General features: G+C 38.1%; 1 protein-coding gene across 1 annotated transcript in view; it reads left to right on the top strand.

The window, feature by feature from the left end:
- Nucleotides 1-10660: 10660 nt before the first annotated feature.
- The window catches only part of CDH24 (cadherin 24), a 162947-nt gene continuing 151612 nt past the window's right edge, over nucleotides 10661-21995 (top strand). Inside the window, exon 1 of the mRNA XM_063454855.1 lies at nucleotides 10661-11130. The gene's annotated coding sequence lies outside the window, so the exon portion shown is untranslated. The remainder of the gene's footprint in view (nucleotides 11131-21995) is intronic.

The raw sequence follows: 21995 nt of genomic DNA on the forward strand, positions 1-21995 counted from the left end.
TGTCATATTGTATACAATACTATTTGCACTTTACAAAAAAGTTTCTTTCACCTATCCTGCTAGGCACTTCATCACTTTCTACAAACATGGTTTAAAAGCACTTTATCACTTAGATTGCACTTTATAGCAAATAGTTTCACTTTAAATAGTTGCTCAGTGGTCCAAAGTCCTCTTTTCTGATGAGAGCAACTTTTGCATCTCATTTGGAAACCAAGGACCCAGAGTCTGGAAGAAGAATGGAGAGGCACACACTACAAGATGCTTGAAGTCCAGTGTGAAGTTTCCACAGTCTGTGTTGATTTGGGGAGCCATGTCATCTGCTGGTGTTGGTCCACTGTGCTTTATTAAGTCCAGGGTCAACGCAGCCGTCTACCAGGAGATTTTGGAGCACTTCATGCTTCCTTCCGCAGACAAGCTTTATGGGGATGCTGACTTCATTTTCCAGCAGGACTTGGCACCTGCCCACACTGCCAAAAGCACAAAAGCCTGGTTCAATGATCGTGGGATTAATGTGCTTGATTGGCCAGCAAACTCGCCTGACCTGAGCATCTATGGGGCATTGCCAAGAGAAAGATGAGAGACATGAGACCGAACACTGCAGAAGAACTGAAGGCCGCTATTGAAGCATCCTGGTCTTCCATAACACCTCAGCAGTGCCACAGGCTGATAGCTTCCATGCCACGCCGCATTGAGGCAGTCATTGCTGCAAAAGGGGCCCAAACAAAGTACTGAGTCCATATGCATGCTTATACTTTTCAGAGGTCCGATATGTACACTCCTTGTTTTATTGATTGCATGTAATATTCTAATTTACTGAGATTGTGGATTTGGGGTTTTCATGAGCTGTAAACCATAATCATCGCACTTATGACAAATCATGGCTTGAACTATCTTGCTTTGCATGTAATGCGTCTATCTCATATATTAGTTTCCCCTTTTATGTTGCATTACTGAAATAAATGAACTTTACACAATATCCTAATTTTTCGAGTATCACCTGTATACTTCACATGCATTATTTGCCACCTATAACTAGACATATACGTCCAGTTTTTCCTCATCAAGGTCCTAACATATTTCATCATGCAATATTTATGTTTTTAACATTAATCTTTTTATCAACAGCACTTCATACAAGGTGGATGCAGTGTATACATCAACACACTTCCCCTTGTATATTTGTAATCTCATCCACGAACACACGATAACTGGCTTTAATCACGATCCTCTATACAGGATGGATGTTTGTATATATTTCCCTGGTAACTAATAACGTTCCCCGTCGTCATAGAAACGGGCAGAATGTCATTACGTCACGGAGGGGCTGGTCTATACTCACGCATGCGCACTCTGCACTGGGTAAACGCCAGCAGTATCACTCACAGCACCTGGGGTAAGTCAATTTCTTTAATTTCTCTCCCTATATAAATGCATTTATTCTACTTAATGTTTATTCCTGATCTTGATGAAAGTCCCACATGGGGACTGAAATATTGTTTTAATTTTCTATGTATTTACAATAAAGCTTGAACTTTTAAACTACTGAAAGACCGTGAGTGCTGATCACTATCCTGTATGAATATATATTTATATATATATGCATTGTGCTAGCCAAACTGTTTGCAAATGAATAGCTGAAAAGAATTTACTGACTTCCTTTACCCTTGCCGTCATTGGCAAAGTGGTCTAGATCATCTGGAGCTTGCCCTGTCCATTTACAGATGTCCTGTAGAAGTAGGAGTTGAAGTGACAAGTGGTTTTTGAGTAGTTAACCATATGAAGAAGAAAACCCGTGCTATAAGATGCATAATTGGGAGACTAGATGCCTGACTGAGTTACGTTATTTTGTTTCTAATCGTACTGGTCAGGTGTCAGAGAAAGAGAGCGAGGCACAGACCACCATCATGCCCACAGACATTAGCATGTTGTGCAACCACATCAATCTTAATCGGCCATTGCGTCAGAGAATTCTAAAAAAACAGGAGAATCGTACTCTTATTTATAGATATAATTAGCAGTATAGCACAAGCTCACTGTACACCAGATGCCATTACAGCCAGCAGAGAGAAAGAAATGCTTATCTAGTGCAGCTCAAAGCCAGAAGTGAGAACAATGGAATAAATATTGTAGTTTGTAATTCACATGACACCACAAAAGCATCATCATAAAAATAACAAGGCTTAGAACTATAAACAAACAGCAAACTGCAACAGCTGTACGAAACGCACATACAACTAAACAGTAAAGTGTTAAGTGTGATTAGAACAACGTTAAGGGTTTTACACTTTTGTTATGGTTCCTAACTTTTGATTCACCTTATTGTATGTGCTTTAGCCTGATTAAAATGGTTCTAAGCGCATATTTACCAAAAAGAAGGGTTTGTGATTTACCTCTGTTGTAATTTATGTTTGGTTATAAGGATTTTAACACCCCCAAATGAGTCTGCTTATAGAAAAGGTAGTTTGGATTCAAAATAATATTACTAAAACAGAATGCCCTCCAGACAGAGAGATAGATAGACAGACATATAAACATTGTGTTTTTATTTTTTTTAGAAACATGTCCAATGTTTTATGTTTGAATACAGAATTTGAAAAAGGGAAAGACAGTAGATTATATTGTGATAATGAATTCAACTACAATTTACATAAAGATTTGCAGTAACATTGCATTTTATGAGCATTACGCGCACAAGTAGCATGCTAGTATTCCCTCGCCGAGCAGAATCATTGATGGAGTAAGATTATGATTTATTAACATGTGGGATGTTTTTGGCTAGCCAATGTAATGCGTATAATAGATTGAACCAACAATAACCAAGTAAGTCTTTTTGAATGGACGCAAATAGCAATAAGAGCCCCGTGATATCTTAAAGAGGCGTTTCTTCTCTATTTCCAAATGAGCTTGTCGAATACTATTTTCCTGTAAGGTCACATAGTTTTCTCCCATTTGTGATTTAAGTATTTTTACTATTTACTGCTACTCTGCATGCTCCGGCACGAGGGGAATAAAAGAAAAATGTACGCATACCAAAATTAATTTCTCACCGTGCGGATACTTGTGTCGTTCATTTGGGATTCTATGCATGTCCAGAAATATATGTGTGATGGTCTTCAGCTTAACACGTTGTACCCTAGCCCTACATATTCAAGTCCTGACATGTTTCTTCTAAAGAGTCTTGCATTCACAGCCCCCTCCTCTTGGCCACGCCCATTTAGTATAAATCTATTTACATCTTGTGTACCACGTCTTGCACCACAGTGCACATCAAAACCATGAAACTTTCAAGGTATGGACCTTTGAGACTTTAGCTGTTGTGGACTGCAACTCCCAACATGCTTTGCAAAAGTTGTATTCCACAGCAGGTATGTGCCAGAAGATTACATTTACAATTCACCTCTTGCACATGTTTGTTAAACATTATTTAGTGCCATTACTTGTTTGCATGTTTGTCTGCTTACGGAGCTGTACAATCTTTTGGCAATTTATGATAATAACAGGTTTTATATTATTATTATTATTATTATTATTATTATTATTATTATATTAAATTCCTTTGTAATCTCTGCTACCAGTAGCCATTATTGCTCTATATGCAAAACATAAACGTACTCATTAGGCATTCTGAACCAGGATACTCATTCGCCCAAAGTCTTTTATGTTCCACCTGCAAAACATATTCACTTGTCTACTGCAATCTGTGAGCCTAAAAGACTCTACTGCCTAAAGACTTTATTGCTCTGCCTGTAAACCATATCAACTTCTGCAATCTGTGGACTTTGCTGCCCAAGGACTTTTGTTGCTTTACCTGTATAACTCATCAACTGGGCGTTTATGCTTTGGGAAGTTCAGTTAATATCAAGCTCCATTGTTTTACAGGATATATATATATATATATATATATATATATATATATATATATATATATATATATATATATATATACATATATATATATAACCAGAGGCTGCACCCTGAACATGCATAAATGGGGTGCTGCTGGGGGCCAATTTATACACAAAACAGCAACTTTAATGTTGACAGATTTTAATGTTTTTTTTTTTTTTAAAACACCTAATCTAGGCAAAAATATAATGGGGGTTTAGTTACATTATATGATCATACATTGCATAAGCCTGCCACAACGTCAATGTACCCCATCTTTGGCAGGTCCTACTCTAACAGCCTAATGTCTGCTCTTATGTGATTAACCCACTTACTTGGGGGGGGGGACTAATCAAATCTGTCAATATTGAAGTTGCTGTTTAGTGGATAGGTGAGTGCGCTGGATCTTGTGTAATATATATATATATATATACACACACACACACACACACACACATATATTGTTTAGGAAGAAAAATCCTCTGTTTCCCTCTGTCTGCAAGCATACAACATATTTTGTCTTCAACAACCTTGTATTCCCTCAATATCACCCTAAAATGTATACAGTGTCATTTTTTAAATTAACTCTTTGATGAACTGGTTACTGTACTGTATATGGGATACAGTAACTGCGTCGATGTCAGTATGAAATCTATTTCAGTAAAAGTATATAAGTATTTATATAAATATATATATATAAGTCAAGAGGGCTACACTCACCTGAACATGGATACTTATAATGGTGCTGCTGGGGCCCAATTCATACTTTTCTCAAGTAAGTGGATTAATCTAATAAGAGCAAGCATTAGGCTGCTAGAGTAGGACCTGCCAAGAATGGAGTACGTACATTGATGTTGTGACAGGCTAATGCAATGTATGATCATGCATTGTTACTAAATAACCATTTTATTTGCCTATGAGATGTGTTTTAAATTAAACTATTACAGTCTGTGAGACTTGAAATTGCTGTTTAGTGAATGAGTGAGTACGTTGGATCTTGTATGTTTTATATAAATATATATTTGACTTTTGACATGTAAGCCTTACATTTGTTTCTTAATATCCACAAAATCCTGTTAAAAGACGCAACGTCTAAACATTATTATCAAAGGCCCCTTGCAGCCTCCATTCGTTCTCTTCTTTTCTCTCTCACTCGATTTGCTTAATTTCACTGAATATTCAGAGGGATCCTAATGAGTACATCACATAAGCGTCAATATGATAATTGAGACAAAGCCCCTGTGCTTGGGGCTATAATAATCACTGAATTATAAGCACAGTCTTTTAGAGCAATAAGGAACACAAAGAGCAAACAAATATATGACAAACATGCACGCATATATTTAAAAAAACAACCTAAAATAAATAATGGAACATTAAGCTTGGCTTCCCCTTTAGGAAGCTCTGGCCTAAAATGAATGGCTTAAATGCCCTCTAACTAAACCTCCCTCCCTTTCCAAGGCCCAGATAAGCAGCTTTCACTCTCAGGTCCATGTGGGTAATGCCATGCCATACCATACTAGTGCCAGGAAGTCTTCTCTGGTCTGGGATTATTCTGCTCGTATGACTGCACAGTTTATACAACGGCTGTCCTGAACCATTGGGGGGTTGTGCCAAAGTTACAGACCGGAAGTTTAAATAAACAACATGGACTCCAAGCATACATCCCAACATTTAAAGTGGACAAATAGTGACACCTTAATTTTAGGGGTGTAGCCAGGAGCTGAAAATAACTAGGTGCTTTGCTAAAAGCAGTTTATGCAACTAAAATCTAATTCATAACAAGAACAATATATCTTATTTATACTGACTGATTTCTATACCCATCTGCTGTAGTTTACAGACACATTACTCTGAGTATTACTGCTGTGGAGCTCAAACACACTTACATTATGCAGTTCCTAGAAAAGATGGACATTAGGATAGTAAAGAGTGATTTGGACTCAAAATAAAGACTATCCCTACTAAACAGGTACACTTGAGAGGTATGCTATGAGTTCATAGAAAAAATTAAGCAAATACAGTTTGTGTATTTTAGAGTGGCCATATCAGCATCTTGATATGTCACACCTGTGAGGTGGATGGATTATCTCGGCAAAGGAGAAGTGCTCACTAACACAGATTTAGACAGATTTGTGAACAATATTTGAGAGAAATAGGCCTTTTGTGTACATAGAACAAAGTCTTAGATCTTTGAGTTCACCTCATGAAAATAGGGGCAAAAACAAAAGTGTTTATAATTTTGTTTAGTGTATGTAGGACTCTCTTTCCAGGTATGGCAGCAGAATGTTTGTTATCACTGTACATAATTACTCATTAGTAGATATCGGGCTATAAATATGTCATACAGGACCCAACTTGTAGGGTGAGTGGAATGGAGGTAGGAGGGCTGTTACATAAACAACAGAATCATTGTTAAGTTATGCACAAATTACATGAAGGTAAGAAAATTTAAAATCTAATTAGTGTAGAAATTTTTTATATTGGCTGAACATAGCTAATGGCTCCGACAGAAGATACAAGGACGCTGTCCAGCAACCGTCATTCCTTCAATAATTTGGTCAGAGGAAGGAAGAAAAGAGAGGATGGAATAACCATCTAATGTCCAAAGAGTTCGAAGACATTATAAGAAGTGGCCGATTGACACAAATGCATAAATATGAATTTAAGTAAGAGGTTAATCTATAATTAATTTTACTATTCCAAGAGGCCCCCTGGTATAAAAACTGTCTGTTTTGAAAATATAGCTGTGTACTATTGTTGCGTCATTGTTTCTTTAAATGTTACTTTCCAACAACAACAAAAATTATAGTAGAAAACATTAATTCTTGGCAAAATGAAAAAAACAAACAAAAAAAAATTAGCATTTTGTAGTTCGTATTAAATAGCCTTTTAATGTTATAATGAGCATGCTGCAAAATGTTTTGTGTCACAATCTATCCTAATGTAATTTTCTGTCACTTTGATATGTGCTGATTGTGTCATTCCTGTACCTTTTTGTTCTACTATCTGTGCTATATTAATTGATTTATGTCACTGTCTCACTAAATATCGATTCTGTCACTTTCTGACACTTTATTTTGCATTCGCTGATTATGTCACTTGGTATGTGTTACAGTGGGAGCCAGTTTACACTTTTCAGACATAGTAACCCCAGGCATTCTCCATCATTCAACACAAAGGCGCCCGGCTCTTTTAGCAGTTATATACCATTCATCTGTATTTAGACAGAGGTGCCAAGGGAGAGCACCATGCAGCAACAAGACCTATGGGCAAATTGCAACACCAACAATGTGCCTGCCAGTTAATTTAACTACTCATGTCTTAACCAGATGACTTGGTCTACCTTAATTCTTCAGAAGCCCCTATTATCCTGATCTTGACTTTTCCGTATTTCCTCCTGGCAGTCTGCCTCATACTTTTCAGAGCTTTTAAAGATTGATCCATTGCGGCTTGCTCTTGCTTGAGCAACCTCATTACACTTTACTCATTACTCTTAAAGGTTACTCCAGCCACCATGACCTCAGTGGTTTAACGTAATCCTGGTGGCAGGAGTCTGTGTGTAAAACAAAACTGTATATACTATACAGAAATAGGGCGCCACTTATCACCAAATACAAATGCTGAATATAGTTACCCTCCAGCAGATGGATAAGGAACATTCACATAAAAAATAGAGAAAGAGAAAACATCATAGTGCAAACTTTAATTTAAGAGTGGTAAAACATATAGAATAAAAACACTCACAAACGATGTGGCACAATTGAAAATCTCCAATATGTGCTAAAAAGCTGGTGCCTTAAATAGGCTAAGTCTCCCGGTAAGGCAATCTGTGTGGAGGTCTGTGCAAAACCGCAGAAAGATATGGACCAAATTATTCACCACCAAATGCTTCAACTCTCCGGGTAGAAGGCTGCTCAACGCGTTTCGTCTTTTCCAATATTTAGACTTCTTCAGGAGCTTGTACGAATCTTCTTGGTTCGGCATTTAAATATGCCGGGTGGCGTCCCTTCTGTGCGTCTGCGCATGCGCAACCGGACGCAGACTTGATGACATACCATCTGCCGGCATCCGTCGCGCATGTGTGTTCCACCGTGGAACGCAGGCAAACTTTATTATTCTAAGCACCAGGGACAGCATCCGAACTTACATACATCTGTGTGTATGCAGCTTTTCTGCTTGAAACACAGCACATACGGAGATATTTGCACTTGTGTGCCGGATAGCTAGTTACACCCTAGCATATGTCACTTGTCAATTTTGTGCAAAAATTACGTCTGCTGTCACAGTTTCCCTCTCCCTCCCTTTGTGCGCTCCCTCCTGCCTCCCATAGAGCTTAGATAGCTTTCTCTCGCTCCTCTGTGCGTCTCAGAAGGTGCGCATGCACTCTTTGCCAGTGAAACAGTCCAATAAAAGGCATGATTGGACCATGCAAGGCTCTTGGTGACATCAGACAGTGAGTGACGATCAGCGTTGGGTATTGCACCCAGCACTTGATTGCAGGTAAGTTTTAAAGTATTTTGTTCACTTTTTTTTTCTTTTTCTTAGACTAATTTTTTTTTCATTATAATATTTAGACATATTGAACAAATATATTGACAGCATAACTTCGTATCATTATAAACACAACCTAGTGAAATATGTTGTTCCACTGTGTTCCCATTTAAATCCAGACTTCATTAGATAATTTTGATACAAGAATACCTGCAAACTCAGTATAGTGCTAAATTAAACTGTATTTCAGAAGCTATGTCGTCGTATTAAAAAAAACAACAAATACAACAAATAGATGGAGACATCCACAAGAGCACTTTTTAAATTTTTTTTCACTTTTTAAAGAGGAGGGGGACCTAGATGAGAATGCTCAATAGGGCACTGTAGATCAAAAAAGAGAGGCTTTAAAAAGTGTTACAGTATCCCTTTAAATAAGTAATGTGTATGTGTTTTGACTATTCTGTTTATTTCATGACCACACAGCCAGAGCCTCTGGTTGCCAAATGCCATATCAAGCCCCTTGGGAGCCAACTGTGGGTCCAATTATCCTCTGGGTGCCAGTTGTAAATCTATAGTGGCGTATAATATGGCTGGTACTGGCATCAGCCCTCCATTGAAGGGAGTATAAAATATAGCAACACTGTCAAGAGTATTCACTAAACCATAAATTCGTAAATTGCCACCAATTTGCCAGGAAATTACACATTTTAGGTGAAAATAGCTGAACAAGAGCTAGAGTTGAATTAGACAATGTCTGTGGTCTAGCATTACTGGCCTAACATTTGTAATTGTCTAGTGATTTTCTGACAGTTCATGGTTTGGTGAATAACCCTGTCTGACATATTGTTTTTACAGTCATTGAGTGTGTCTCCTTGAGTGATACTTTATGTGTTAATAATCATTGCAGTCAATGATTATGTCACTTATTATGTCCTGTCAATATACATGATATTCATCTCAGCCACTGATTATGTCACTCTGTGTGTCACTATGTTTTCCTGTGTCTGTCTCCATCTCTGAATGTCATTCTGTTGCTGATAATTATTTTCTGTTTGCCTCTCCCTCCGTCTCAATCCTATCTGCTTCTTAATGTGTTCCTTCATGTGTCTCACCCTTTCATCTTTCTCTCACACCCTTTCACAGTTTTGTTTTTCCTGCAAGATTGTCTTTAACTATTATAGACCTTTTGTCTTATAGTAAGCCTTATTGACTTGTTTAGTGTATTTTCTTAACAGTTTATTAAGGTATTCTCTTGTTATCTCAGTATCTTTCTTTCCATCTTCCTCTCTCAATCCATCTATTTTTCTCTCTCTGTCTGTCTGTCTCTTGTCCTCAGTGTCAATCAGTGTCACTATTTAAGCTAATATGACTATTTACCAGTGAAGAAGAGACTTTTAAGGTTTGTATTTCCAGTCACACCTGCACTGTGCCATTTAACAGATTTACAGATTAAATAATCGCTATATCACCGAAAAATCTGTATGACAGACTGAGAGATATGCATTCTTCGCCTTCGCATTAGTGTTCTGCAATTTGTTGAATGAAACTCACATCTGCAGTGTAATAGTCTTTCTGTGATGCACTCCCTCAAACACTATCTTAGAAACATAGATTGTGACAGCTGATGGGAAACAATTAGTACATTTAGTCTGCCCACTATAAAAACTCAGAATTAATTTCTTTATTTGTTTTTCATATTTTCACCTTTTTGTAGGAAATCCATTTTCCTCTTGATTTAATAACACATTTCTATTCCTCTAGTTCTTTCTTGTTTCTCTCCTTTTTTACATGTTGGTCCCATCTGTGCTTCCTGCAGAGTTTCTTTTATGTGAAACCCAGGGGCACTAACCCATATTACACCCAAAATAACCATCATCAGACTGCTGTACCCTGTCAATCGTTATCTGTCCTGTATATCTGAACCCATCTGTATATAGTTATCTTTTTCTGAGACAATATCTAGAAACATGGTCTGTCTATCTATCTATCTATCTCTCACTCAATTTTCTATGTACAATATATCTTTGTCCTCTGCATATACATGTATATGCCCCACTGCTGTCTGACCATTCTAAGGTCCCTGTTTATCTCACTCCCTGTCCCTCTGGTTTCTCACTGTCACTTTGTCTCTGTCTCGCTCTGTTCTTTGTGTCCTCTTGTATTAGAGGAAAGGAGAAAGAGGAAGAAAGAGGAGGAGAGAGAAATAGAGAGGGAGAGAGAGAGAGAGAGAGACAGGGGAGGAGGGTGGGAGTGCATAGGATTTGGGGGGGTGCATGTCAACTCGTATTCTCAGCATCACTCGTTCTAAACCCAGAGCAGCATCTGCGGAAACCTGTATCTTCCTGTCTCACGCTCCCTCTGCCTTTCTCTTTCTGTCTCTGCATCACCCTTAATCCCTATCTCACCTTCACTAGCCTGCTCTCTCTCCTCTTCTAAACCTCTGTCTCTCACCCTCACTCCCTGACATTATTTCCCTTTCACTGTCTCTATCTCTATTACAGTCTGTTCATCTGTATCACATGGTCTCTGCACCAGGGTCTCATAGATTTAGGGTGGTCTCTGCAGCAGTCTCATTCTCTCCCGCCGGGAAATGTCTCTGAGAGAGGCTGCCTCACAATAGGAGTTGTGTCAGCAGTAGTCTCACACACACCTGGAGCTGTCTCTCTCGGCAGCTTGAGGTTTTTGTGCAGACATTTTCTACATCTGGAGCTGTCTCTGCAGAGGTCTGTCTCAAACGTCTGGAGTTATACGGTGCGTTAAAAAACTTCTGTTTGTGTGCATGTGTCTGCATTGTGCGTGTGTCTGAGCGAGTGTGTGCCAATATTCTCTTTCTCTCTCTCCACATATATTTAAATGATTGCTTTCTCTTTCTCTCTCTTTATATATATATATATATATACACATACATACATACATACATAAATAAATAAATAAATATATGGCACATACACATATGTCTATAGAAAAACATGTGCTGTAATTCTCTTTGTGCATGAATGTCTATGTATGAAGAAGGGACAATGTATACATGTCTGTGTATATCCAAACCTGTTGTATAGATATGCGTGTGTTTACTGATGCAGCATGCGTTTTGTGCATTACATTGAAGTGCATAGTTATCTTTGAGAGCTGCCTATGTATCCATGCACCAGGTGTGTTCCTCCTCCCTACACACAACTACACTTTAATTGTTTAAAGCTAACAGTGACAATGAGCAGTAGGTGGAGTTACAGGGAGCTCTTACTATATGGGGATTTGTTTAGAACAATAGAATAGTAGCAGGGGGCTACTATGAGGAGTGAAGTGTTACAGGAGGTGTGGAGCATTAAGTGGAGTTATAAGCAAACAGTGTGTCAACTAAATACTGTGACATATCTAAAGGTTATATGGGTCAACAGGATATATTACAGAAATATCACAGGGTGGGATAATATGACTAGATTTAATGTGCTATAAAGACAGGTTAGACAGACATTTAAGTTGCTAAATGGAGACATCATATATGGTATGGTATGGTAATTGAAGACATTACATGGTAGGGTTTTATAGAGCAATAAACAGTTATAGAGGAGGTTTAACAGAGTAACAGGAATAAAATGACGTATTAAATGGAACATTAGGGGGAGTTATAAAAATTGGTTAAATTGAGGAATAGGAGGAGTTATAGAGAAAGGTTTAACTAGGTAATAATATTAATTATAAAGTGAGTTGAAATTAGTCAAAGGAAGGCAATTTAATGGGCGGTTATATGGTATGACAAGAATGCTTATGGAGAGAAATTAAATGGAGCAATGGTGGAGTTATAAAGAGAGGTTAAATGAGCATGGGGGGCTTATAAATGAGCATGGGGAGTTATAAAGAAAGGTTAAATAGAAAATGGGGGACTTATAAAGAGAGGTTAAATAGAGAATGCGGGAGTTATAAAGAAAGGTTAAATGCAGCAATGGGGGAGTTATAAAGAGAGGTTAAATACAGCAATGGGGGAGGTATAAAAAAAAAAGGTTAAATAGAGAATGGAGTAGTTATAAAGAAAGGTTAAATAGAGAGTGGGGTAGTTATAAAGAAAGGTTAAATAGAGAATGTGGGAGTTATAAAGAAAGGTTAAATAGAGAATGGGGGAGTTATAAAGAAAGGTTAAATAGAGAATGGGGGAGTTACAAAGAAAGGTTAAATACAGCAATGGGGGAGTTATAAAGAGAGGTTAAAGGACCACTATAGGCACCCAGACCACTTCAGCTTAATGAAGTGGTCTGGGTGCCAGGTCCAGCTAGGCTTAACCCTTTTTTCTATAAACATAGCAGTTTCAGAGAAACTGCTATGTTTATAATAGGGTTTATACAGCCTCTAGTGGCTGTCTCATTGACAGCCGCTAGAGGCCACTCCGCACTTCTCACTGTGATTTTCACAGTGAGAAGACGCCAGCGTCCATAGGAAAGCATTGTGAATGCTTTCCTATGGACTGGCTGAATGCGCGTGCGGCTCTTGCCGCACATGCGCATTCAGCCGAGATGGAGGAGAGTTCCCCGCCCGGCGCTGGAGAAAGAGGTAAGTTTAACCCCTTCCTCCCCCTAGAGGCCGGCGGTAGGGGGACCCTGAGGGTGGGGGCACCCTCAGGGCACTATAGTGCCAGGAAAAAGAGTATGTTTTCCTGGCACTACAGTGGTCCTTTAAATACAGCAATGGGGGAGTTATAAAGAAAGGTTAAATACAGCAATGGGGGAGTTATAAATAGAGGTTAAATACAGCAATGGGGGAGTTATAATAAAAGAAAGGTTAAATAGAGAATGGAGTAGATATAAAGAAAGGTTAAATAGAGAATGGGGGAGTTACAAATAGCGGTTAAATAGAGAATGGGGGAGTTACAAAGAAAGGTTAAATAGAGAATGGGGGAGTTACAAAGAGAGGTTAAATACAGCAATGGGGGAGTTATAAAGAAAGGTTAAATAGAGAATGGGGGAGTTATAAATAGAGGTTAAATACAGCAATGGGGGAGTTATAAAAAAAAAGAAAGGTTAAATAGAGAATGGAGTAGTTATAAAGAAAGGTTAAATAGAGAATGGGGGAGTTACAAAGAGAGGTTAAATACAGCAATGGGGGAGTTATAAAGAAAGGTTAAATAGAGAATGGGGGAGTTATAAATAGAGGTTAAATACAGCAATGGGGGAGTTATAAAAAAAAAGAAAGGTTAAATAGAGAATGGAGTAGTTATAAAGAAAGGTTAAATAGAGAATGGGGGAGTTATAAAGAAAGGTTAAATAGAGAATGGGGGAGTTATAAAGAAAGGTTAAATAGAGAATGGGGGAGTTACAAAGAAAGGTTAAATAGAGAATGGGGGAGTTACAAAGAAAGGTTAAATAGAGAATGGGGGAGTTACAAAGAGAGGTTAAATACAGCAATGGGGGAGTTATAAAGAAAGGTTAAATACAGCAATGGGGGAGTTATAAATAGAGGTTAAATACAGCAATGGGGGAGTTATAAAAAAAGAAAGGTTAAATAGAGAATGGAGTAGTTATAAAGAAAGGTTAAATAGAGAATGGGGGAGTTATAAAGAAAGGTTAAATAGAGAATGGGGGAGTTATAAAGAAAGGTTAAATAGAGAATGGGGGAGTTACAAAGAAAGGTTAAATACAGCAATGGGGAGTTATGGAGAAAGGTTAAAAAGAGAATGTGGGAGTTATAAAGAAAGGTTAAATAGAGAATAGGGTAGTTATAAAGAGAGGTTAAATATAGCAACTGGGGAGTTATAAAGAAAGGTTAAATAGAGAATGGGGCAGTTATGAAGAGAGGTTAAATGGAGCAGTGGGGGAGTTATAAAGATAGGTTAAATATAGCAATAGGGTAGTTATAAAGAGAGGTAAAGTGTAGCAGTGAGGGAGTTATGCAGAGAGGTTAAATAGAGTAATAAGGAGAAGTTAAAGGGCTACTGCAAGCATCATAACCAAATAGAGCCCTCTGTTGTGTAAATAATGCGAGGATTATGGAGCAAACCATTTTGCTGAATGCCAAACTTCCATTCAACAAATGACCCTCTATGCATGGAATACGCACAGAATTAACATTTGATGATGATGCTGTCAGAGGTGGAGTAACACCTGCCGCAGCAATCTAAAGTACCTCAGTATGTGCAGCTCCTCATACTGAAATGCTACACATACAGGCTCCAAGCACCATGACCATGTCAAAACACTGACATTGTCATTGGGAAAATGGAAATATGGGGGAGTTATAAAGAGAGGTGAAATAGAGGACTTACTTAGAGAAGTTAATTGAGCAATGCGGTAAATTATAAAGAGAGATTAAATAGAGCAATGAGGGGGTTATATAAAGAAGGTTTATGGAGCAATGGGAGAGTTATAAAGAGAACTGTATTCCTAACGCTATATTGTCCCTTTCCCTAACTTACTAGTCCGCCCCCATCCCCATCCACTGTACAACTTCCATTAATTCTGACTAGGTATGCTACTCCTGTGACATCATGGCGATAGTGGGACCTAATGTACATGTGCTGCACTTGTCGAGCTTGTGCTCATTAAAGCTTGAATCAATGCTTTCCTATGGGGAATTTGAAGATGTTAGAGGTTCTAATGTAAAGCATGAGGACTTCCGACGTGGTTTAATGGAGTAAACCTCAGTTTGCAAGACAGCCACTAGAGGTAGACTTAACCCTGAAATTTAGTGTTAAACAGGCAGGGGCACTGCACCCAAACCACTATAAAAATAGGTTAATGGACCAATTGTGCAGTTTTAAAGAGAGATAAAATTGAACAATAAGGGCTTTATAAAAAGAGGGTTAATGAAGCAATGGGGCGGTTGTAAAAGAAGTTAAATGGAGCAATTGGAGGAGTTACAAAGAAAAGTTTAATGGAAGAATAGAAGAGTTATAAAGAGAGGTAGGGGTTATAAAAAAGTGTTAATGGTGCAATGGGAGAGTTACAAATAAAGGTTAAATGGAGCAATTGGATGAGTTAGCTAGAGAGGTTAATGGAGCAATGGAGGATTTTATAAAGAGAGGTTATATTGAGCAATGGTTTAGTTATAAAGAGCAGTTAAACGGACCAATGGGGAAGTTATAAAGAGAGACTAAATTGAGAAATTAAGAGACGTATAGAGAGAGGTTAAATTGAACATTGGGGTTATCTAGAGAGGTTATTGGAGCAATCAATACATTTATTAAGGGAGGTTAAACTGAGCAATAGGGGAAGTTATAAAGAGGGGCTAAATAGAGCAACAGAGGGAGTTAAAGAGTGGCTAAATGGCGCAATGGGAGGCTCTATAAAGAAGGTATATGGAGCAATTGGCAGTTATAAAGAAAGGCTAAATGGAGTAATGGAGGGAATTAAAACGAGAGCAATTGGGAAGTTATAAAAATAATGTTAATGATGTAATGGGAGAGTTATAAAGGAGGTTAAAGGACCACTATAGTGCCAGGAAAACAAACTCGTTTTCCTGGCACTATAGTGTTAATAGGTGTGTGTCCCCCCCCCACCCTCATGGCCCCCCTCCCGCCGGGCTGAAGTGGGAGGAAGGGGGTTAAACACTTACCTTTCTCCAGCGCGGGGCTCCCTCAGCGCTGGGGACTCTCCTCCTCTTTCTGATGTCATCGTCTGAATGCGCATGCGCGGCAAGAGCATCACAGAAAATCACAGTGAGAAGTGCGGAAGCGCCTCTAGCGTCGGTCAATGAGACAGCCACTAGAGGCTGGATTAACCCATATGTAAACATAGCAGTTTCTCTGAAACTGCTATGTTTACAGCAGGCAGGGTTAACCCTAGATGGACCTGGCACCCAGACCACTTCATTAAGTTGAAGTGGTCTGGGTGCCTATAGTGGTCCTTTAAATTGAGCAACTGGAAGAGTTACAAAAAAAGCTTAACTTGAGCAATGCAGGAGTTATAAAGAAAGACTGGAGCTATGGAGGAATTATCTAGATAGGTTAGAGAAGCAATGGAATATGTAATAAAGAGAGGTTATATTGAGCAGTGATTGAGTTACAAGAGCAATTGATCAATGGGGGATTTAAAAAGAGAGACTAAATGAGGCAATGGAGGGAGGTATATAGAGAGGTTAAATTGAGCAATGTGGGGACTCTCTAGTCTAGAGAGGTTAATCAAACATAGAAACATAGAAACATAGAATGTGACGGCAGATAAGAACCATTCGGCCCATCTAGTCTGCCCAGTTTTCTAAATACTTTCATTAGTCCCTTGCATTATCTTATAGTTAGGATAGCCTTATGCCTATCCCACGCATGCTTAAACTCCTTTACTGTGTTAACCTCTACCACTTCAGCTGGAAGGCTATTCCATGCATCCACTACCCTCTCAGTAAAGTAATACTTCCTGATATTATTTTTAAACCTTTGTCCCTCTAATTTAAGACTATGTCCTCTTGTTGTGGTAGTTTTTCTTCTTTTAAATATAGTCTCCTCCTTTACTGTGTTGATTCCCTTTATGTATTTAAATGTTTCTATCATATCCCCCCTGTCTCGTCTTTCCACCAAGCTATACATGTTAAGATCCTTTAACCTTTCCTGGTAAGTTTTATCCTGCAATCCATGAACCAGTTTAGTAGCCCTTCTTTGAACTCTCTCTAAGGTATCAATATTCTTCTGAAGATATGGTCTCCAGTACTGTGTACAGTACTCCAAGTGAGGTCTCACCAGTGTTCTGTACAATGGCATGAGCACTTCCCTCTTTCTACTGCTAATACCTCTCCCTATACAACCAAGCATTCTGCTAGCATTTCCTGCTGCTCTATTACATTGTCTGCCTACCTTTAAGTCCTCAGAAATAATCACCCCTAAATCCCTTTCCTCAGATGTTGAGGTTAGGACTCTATCAAATATTCTGTACTCTGCCCTTGGGTTTTTACGTCCAAGATGCATTATCTTGCACTTATCCACATCAAATGTCAGTTGCCACAACTCTGACCATTTTTCTAGTTTACCTAAATCATTTGCCATTTGGCTTATCCCTCCTGGAACATCAACCCTGTTACATATCTTAGTATCATCCGCAAAAAGACACACCTTACCATCAAGACCTTCTGCAATATCACTAATAAAAATATTAAAGAGAATGGGTCCAAGTACAGATCCCTGAGGTACCCCACTGGTGACAAGCCCAAGCTTTGAATATACTCCATTGACTACAACCCTCTGTTGCCTGTCACTCAGCCACTGCCTTACCCATTCAACAATATTGGAATCCAAAAAGATTGCAGTTTATTGATAAGCCTTCTATGTGCAACAGTGTCAAAAGCCTTACTGAAATCTAGGTAAGCAATGTCTACTGCACCACCCTGATCTATAATTTTAGTTACCCAATCAAAAAAATCAATAAGATTAGTTTGGCATGATCTCCCTGAAGTAAACCCATGTTGTCTCTGATCTTGAAATCCATGTGTTTTTAGATGTTCAACAATCCTATCCTTTAACATGGTTTCCATCACTTTCCCCACTACTGAAGTAAGGCTTACTGGCCTATAGTTGCCCGACTCCTCCCTATTACCTTTCTTGTGAATGGACACAACATTCGCTAACTTCCAATCTTCTGGGACTACTCCTGTTAACAATGATTGGTTAAATAAATCTGTTAATGGTTTTGCTAGTACACCACTAAGCTCTTTTAATAGCTTTGGGTGTATTCCATCAGGTCCCATTGACTTATTTGTCTTTACTTTTGACAGTTGAAATAGAACCTCTTCCTCTGTAAACTCACGTGTAATAAATGACTCATTTATCCTTTTTTTTAACGGAGGTCCCTTTCCTTCATTTTCAGCTGTAAATACCGAACAAAAATATTCATTGAGGCAGTCAGCTAGACCTTTATCCTCATCTACATACCTTCCTTCTTTTGTTTTTAATCTAACTAATCCTTGTTTTACTTTTCTTTTCTCATTTATGTATCTAAAAAAAGTTTTGTCCCCCTTTTTTACTGACTGTGCTATTTTCTCTTCTGTGTGTGATTTGGAAGCTCTTATAACTTGCTTAGCCTCTTTCTGCCTAATCTTATAGGTCATTCTGTCTTCCTCACTCTGGGTTTTTTTATAATTACTAAATGCTAACTTTTAGTTTTTTACTATTTTGGCCACATCTGCGGAGTACCACAGTGGTTTCTTGAATTTTTTGATTTTACTGACAAGCCTAATAAACAATAAAGGGATTTATAAAAAGAGGATAAATTGAGCAATGTGGGAGGTTATGAAGAGAGGCAACTCTGCAATTAAGCAACTGTGGGGGTTAAAAAGAGTTTAAATGATGGAGCAATGGGGGTTTTATAAAGAAAGTATATGGAGCAATCAGGAGTTATAAAAAAAGGATAAACAGTAATAAATGGAATTAGAAATACTTAGGGACTTAGAGGTTAAATAGAATAATGGGAGGAGGTACAAAAAATGGTAAATGGAGTCATGGTGAGTTACAAGAGAGGTGAAATGGAGCAAAGGGAGGAGTTACAATTAAGTTAAATTGAGCAACGGGGGAGTTATACGGAGCAATTTAATGGACCAATAGAAGGATTAAAAAAAAGAGGGCTAATGGAAAAATCGGGGAGTTGTAAAGAGATATTACATGGAGCAATGAGTGAGCTATAAAGATAGGTTAAATGGAGCAATGTGGGGTTAAAAAAGGTTTTAATAGAGATAATGGGGGCGTTATAAAGAGATGTCAAATAGAACAATGGGGGAGTTATAAAAAAAGGTTAATGGATCAATGTGGGGAGTTATAAGGGAGGTTAAATTGAGCAATTGGATGAGTTACAAAGAAAGGTTAAATTAAACATTGGGGGAGTTATAAAGAGAAGTTAAAAGGACCAATCAAAAGGATTTATGAAGAGAGGGTATATGAAGCAATTGGGAGAGTTATACAGAGAAGTTATATTGAGCAATTTGAGGAGTTAAAAAGAGAGGTTGAAAAGGTAGTCTATGCAGTTTAAGCATCAGAGCTCAGTGTAGTGGTTATAGTACGGGGGTGTAATGGGGTAATACAAGGAATTATAAAACAGATAATTCATAGGAAACTAGGAGGATCAAAAAAATTGAGATTTATTGGAGCATTCTAAGTAGTTACAAAGAGAAGTGTTATACAGGGAGGATAAATATGCAAAAGGAAGGGGTACCAAGTAAGCTTTAATCTAAGAGTTGAAAAAGTTTAGTCATATCTAAAGAGATATCATGTGTAATGGGGCAAGATGATGAGTAATAAAGAGAGGTTTGGGTTAATGGGGTAACAAAGTAAGTTATAAAGGTAGATTTAATTGAGCATTAAAGGCAGTAATGGTTTATTAAGTGAGGATTATGAAGCCACAATTTAGTATTAAAAAGAGAGTTTTAAGGAGGCAAAGGGAGGAGCTCCAAAAAAAAAAGTGCCCGTGAGGTGATATGAGGATTGATACAGAGATGTTTAATGGGGCAAGGGTTGTACTATCAAAAGAGATTTAATGGGGCAATAGGGGAGTTACAAAGAGAGGTTTAAAAGCAAGTCATAAAATAAGGCAGCAAGAGAAGATTTATAGAGAAGTTTAAAGACGTTCAACTAATTCTACAGAAAGGTTTTAATAGGACCATTCGAATCTGATGCTTAAGAAATGGAGCAGTATGAAAAGTTCTAAAAGGAGGGTTAATGGGACAATATGAGGAGTTGTAGAATAATAAATGTGTTGTTTTACTTTTGAGAACTAAAAATAAAGTCCTCCCTAAACTGCGCCTTCCCTAAAATGTGCATTGCTTGCAAATATAAGCAAGTTACGTTAATGGGTATTTAGATGATTAATTTGCACCATTTGGCACAGTATAAATAATGCGTAGGGAAGCAAGAAATAAATGCCCATTCTGTGTTTGACCCTGAACCTAGGGTTTAACTCCAATCAACAATGAGCTGAAAATTCTGCTTGAATTCATCCTAACTAATACATGGGGCCATAAGACCAGTATTTGAACCATGTGGCTGAATCAATTAGCAGATCATGTGCTCTTGCAAGGTTTAAATGTCATAGCTTCTTCATAGCTTCCAGGTATCCACAAAGTTTGGTTTATGAAGAGGATGCCAGACGTACACGTAATCTAAGAATCTGTTTTTATTAATGATCTATTATGCTTTCTAGTGTAAGGTACTGATTTTTCTTTTCTAGGAGCTATTCCAAAAAGTGTCTCTGGTGACAGGGTCAGGCTAAATTGAGGGATAAAATGTTGCAGTATTGGAGTTTATTGGATGAGCTTTTACTGAGTAATATGATGATTCACCTCATGAGTTTATTTAGTGGAATGCAATGAATATATAGCATCAGAATGAGTAATCGCAAAGACATACAGTAAACAGAGCAGAGGAAAATGGATAGATATATGTATTCATTTGTGCCAATGGGAATATCTGTTTGTTGCAGTTAGATGAATTAATTGGATTATTTATGGCCAAAGAAGCACAAGCTGCTAATGGTAAAAACTAAATGAAGAAAGAAAAGGTGTCAAAGCAATGTTGTATGGAGTATTTTGAAACATCTCAGAGAGAGAGTATAAATGGCCCAAGGAATACATTATAAAAATAGGTTATATGGCCCAGAGGTTGGGAGTGTAGAGATTATAGGAAACAATAGAAGGGATGTTGTTGAGTGGGGATTTACAAACCTGGTAGCTTTCCAAACAACTTAGTGCAGTGATTTTTAATAACCTAGTTTTCCCAGATTTTGTGAGGCTATCCTAATTTATAACCCTTGTCTCAAATTTGTTTCCCCATGTGTAACCTCTGGTAAAAAAAAAAAAAAGACAAATGTCTCTAAAAACAGCAAAACAAACTTATCATTATACGGTATCATCAAACAAGAGTGCATGCGTGTAAGGCAGAAATGCTTAATTTCTGGTCACCACCAGGGCCAGTTTTCCTGTTAGGCAGAGTATGCAAATGGCTATATATGGGAGCACCTATTCATAGCACTTATATTGTTTCTATTTGGTGCCTAGTTGGCTGGTGAAGGGAGATGTGCACTAGGTGCCTTGGCCAGTGTCCCCTGTAATCAAGTCAGCCTCCTATACTTGATAGAATAGCTACTTGAAAGGATATTGGGGAGTATAAAACTCAGTTGTGCTGCCCCAGCAAACCCAATATGTAGATGTGAGACTGGACAGGAAATGGATGGGATCACTTCCCATCTGCCCACTAACAGTCTCTTATACAGTATATGCTTTGCAGAAGGAGTAGGGACAACGATGAGTGATGAACACAATATAACAGGTCCACCATTGTAGGATGGTGAGTACTTTTCAAATAACCCTTCCAAATCCACATGCTTGTACCATAAACACCTCTTTTCCCCTAACCCTAAATGTAACCTCTCCCAAACCCTAAACAAATGATTTCCATAACATCAAAATAAAGGTTTAACTCATCTTACAATCAAAACACACCATGTACCCCAATACTAAATTTAGTCCCACACATAAACCCAATTCTTTTAAACACCCCTTAAACCATAACTATACCATACAATTAACACTAAACACTGTATGTAATTGCCATAGACTTCTGTGCCTACATGCACCTGACATGTAAATTCGTCCCTGGCCATAACGCAACAACAATGGTGCACATTGTGTCTCTATTTCATATATTACAATTTTTGCAG

Source organism: Pelobates fuscus, chromosome 5 (assembly GCF_036172605.1).
Source record: "Pelobates fuscus isolate aPelFus1 chromosome 5, aPelFus1.pri, whole genome shotgun sequence".
Lineage (NCBI taxonomy): Eukaryota > Metazoa > Chordata > Amphibia > Anura > Pelobatidae > Pelobates > Pelobates fuscus.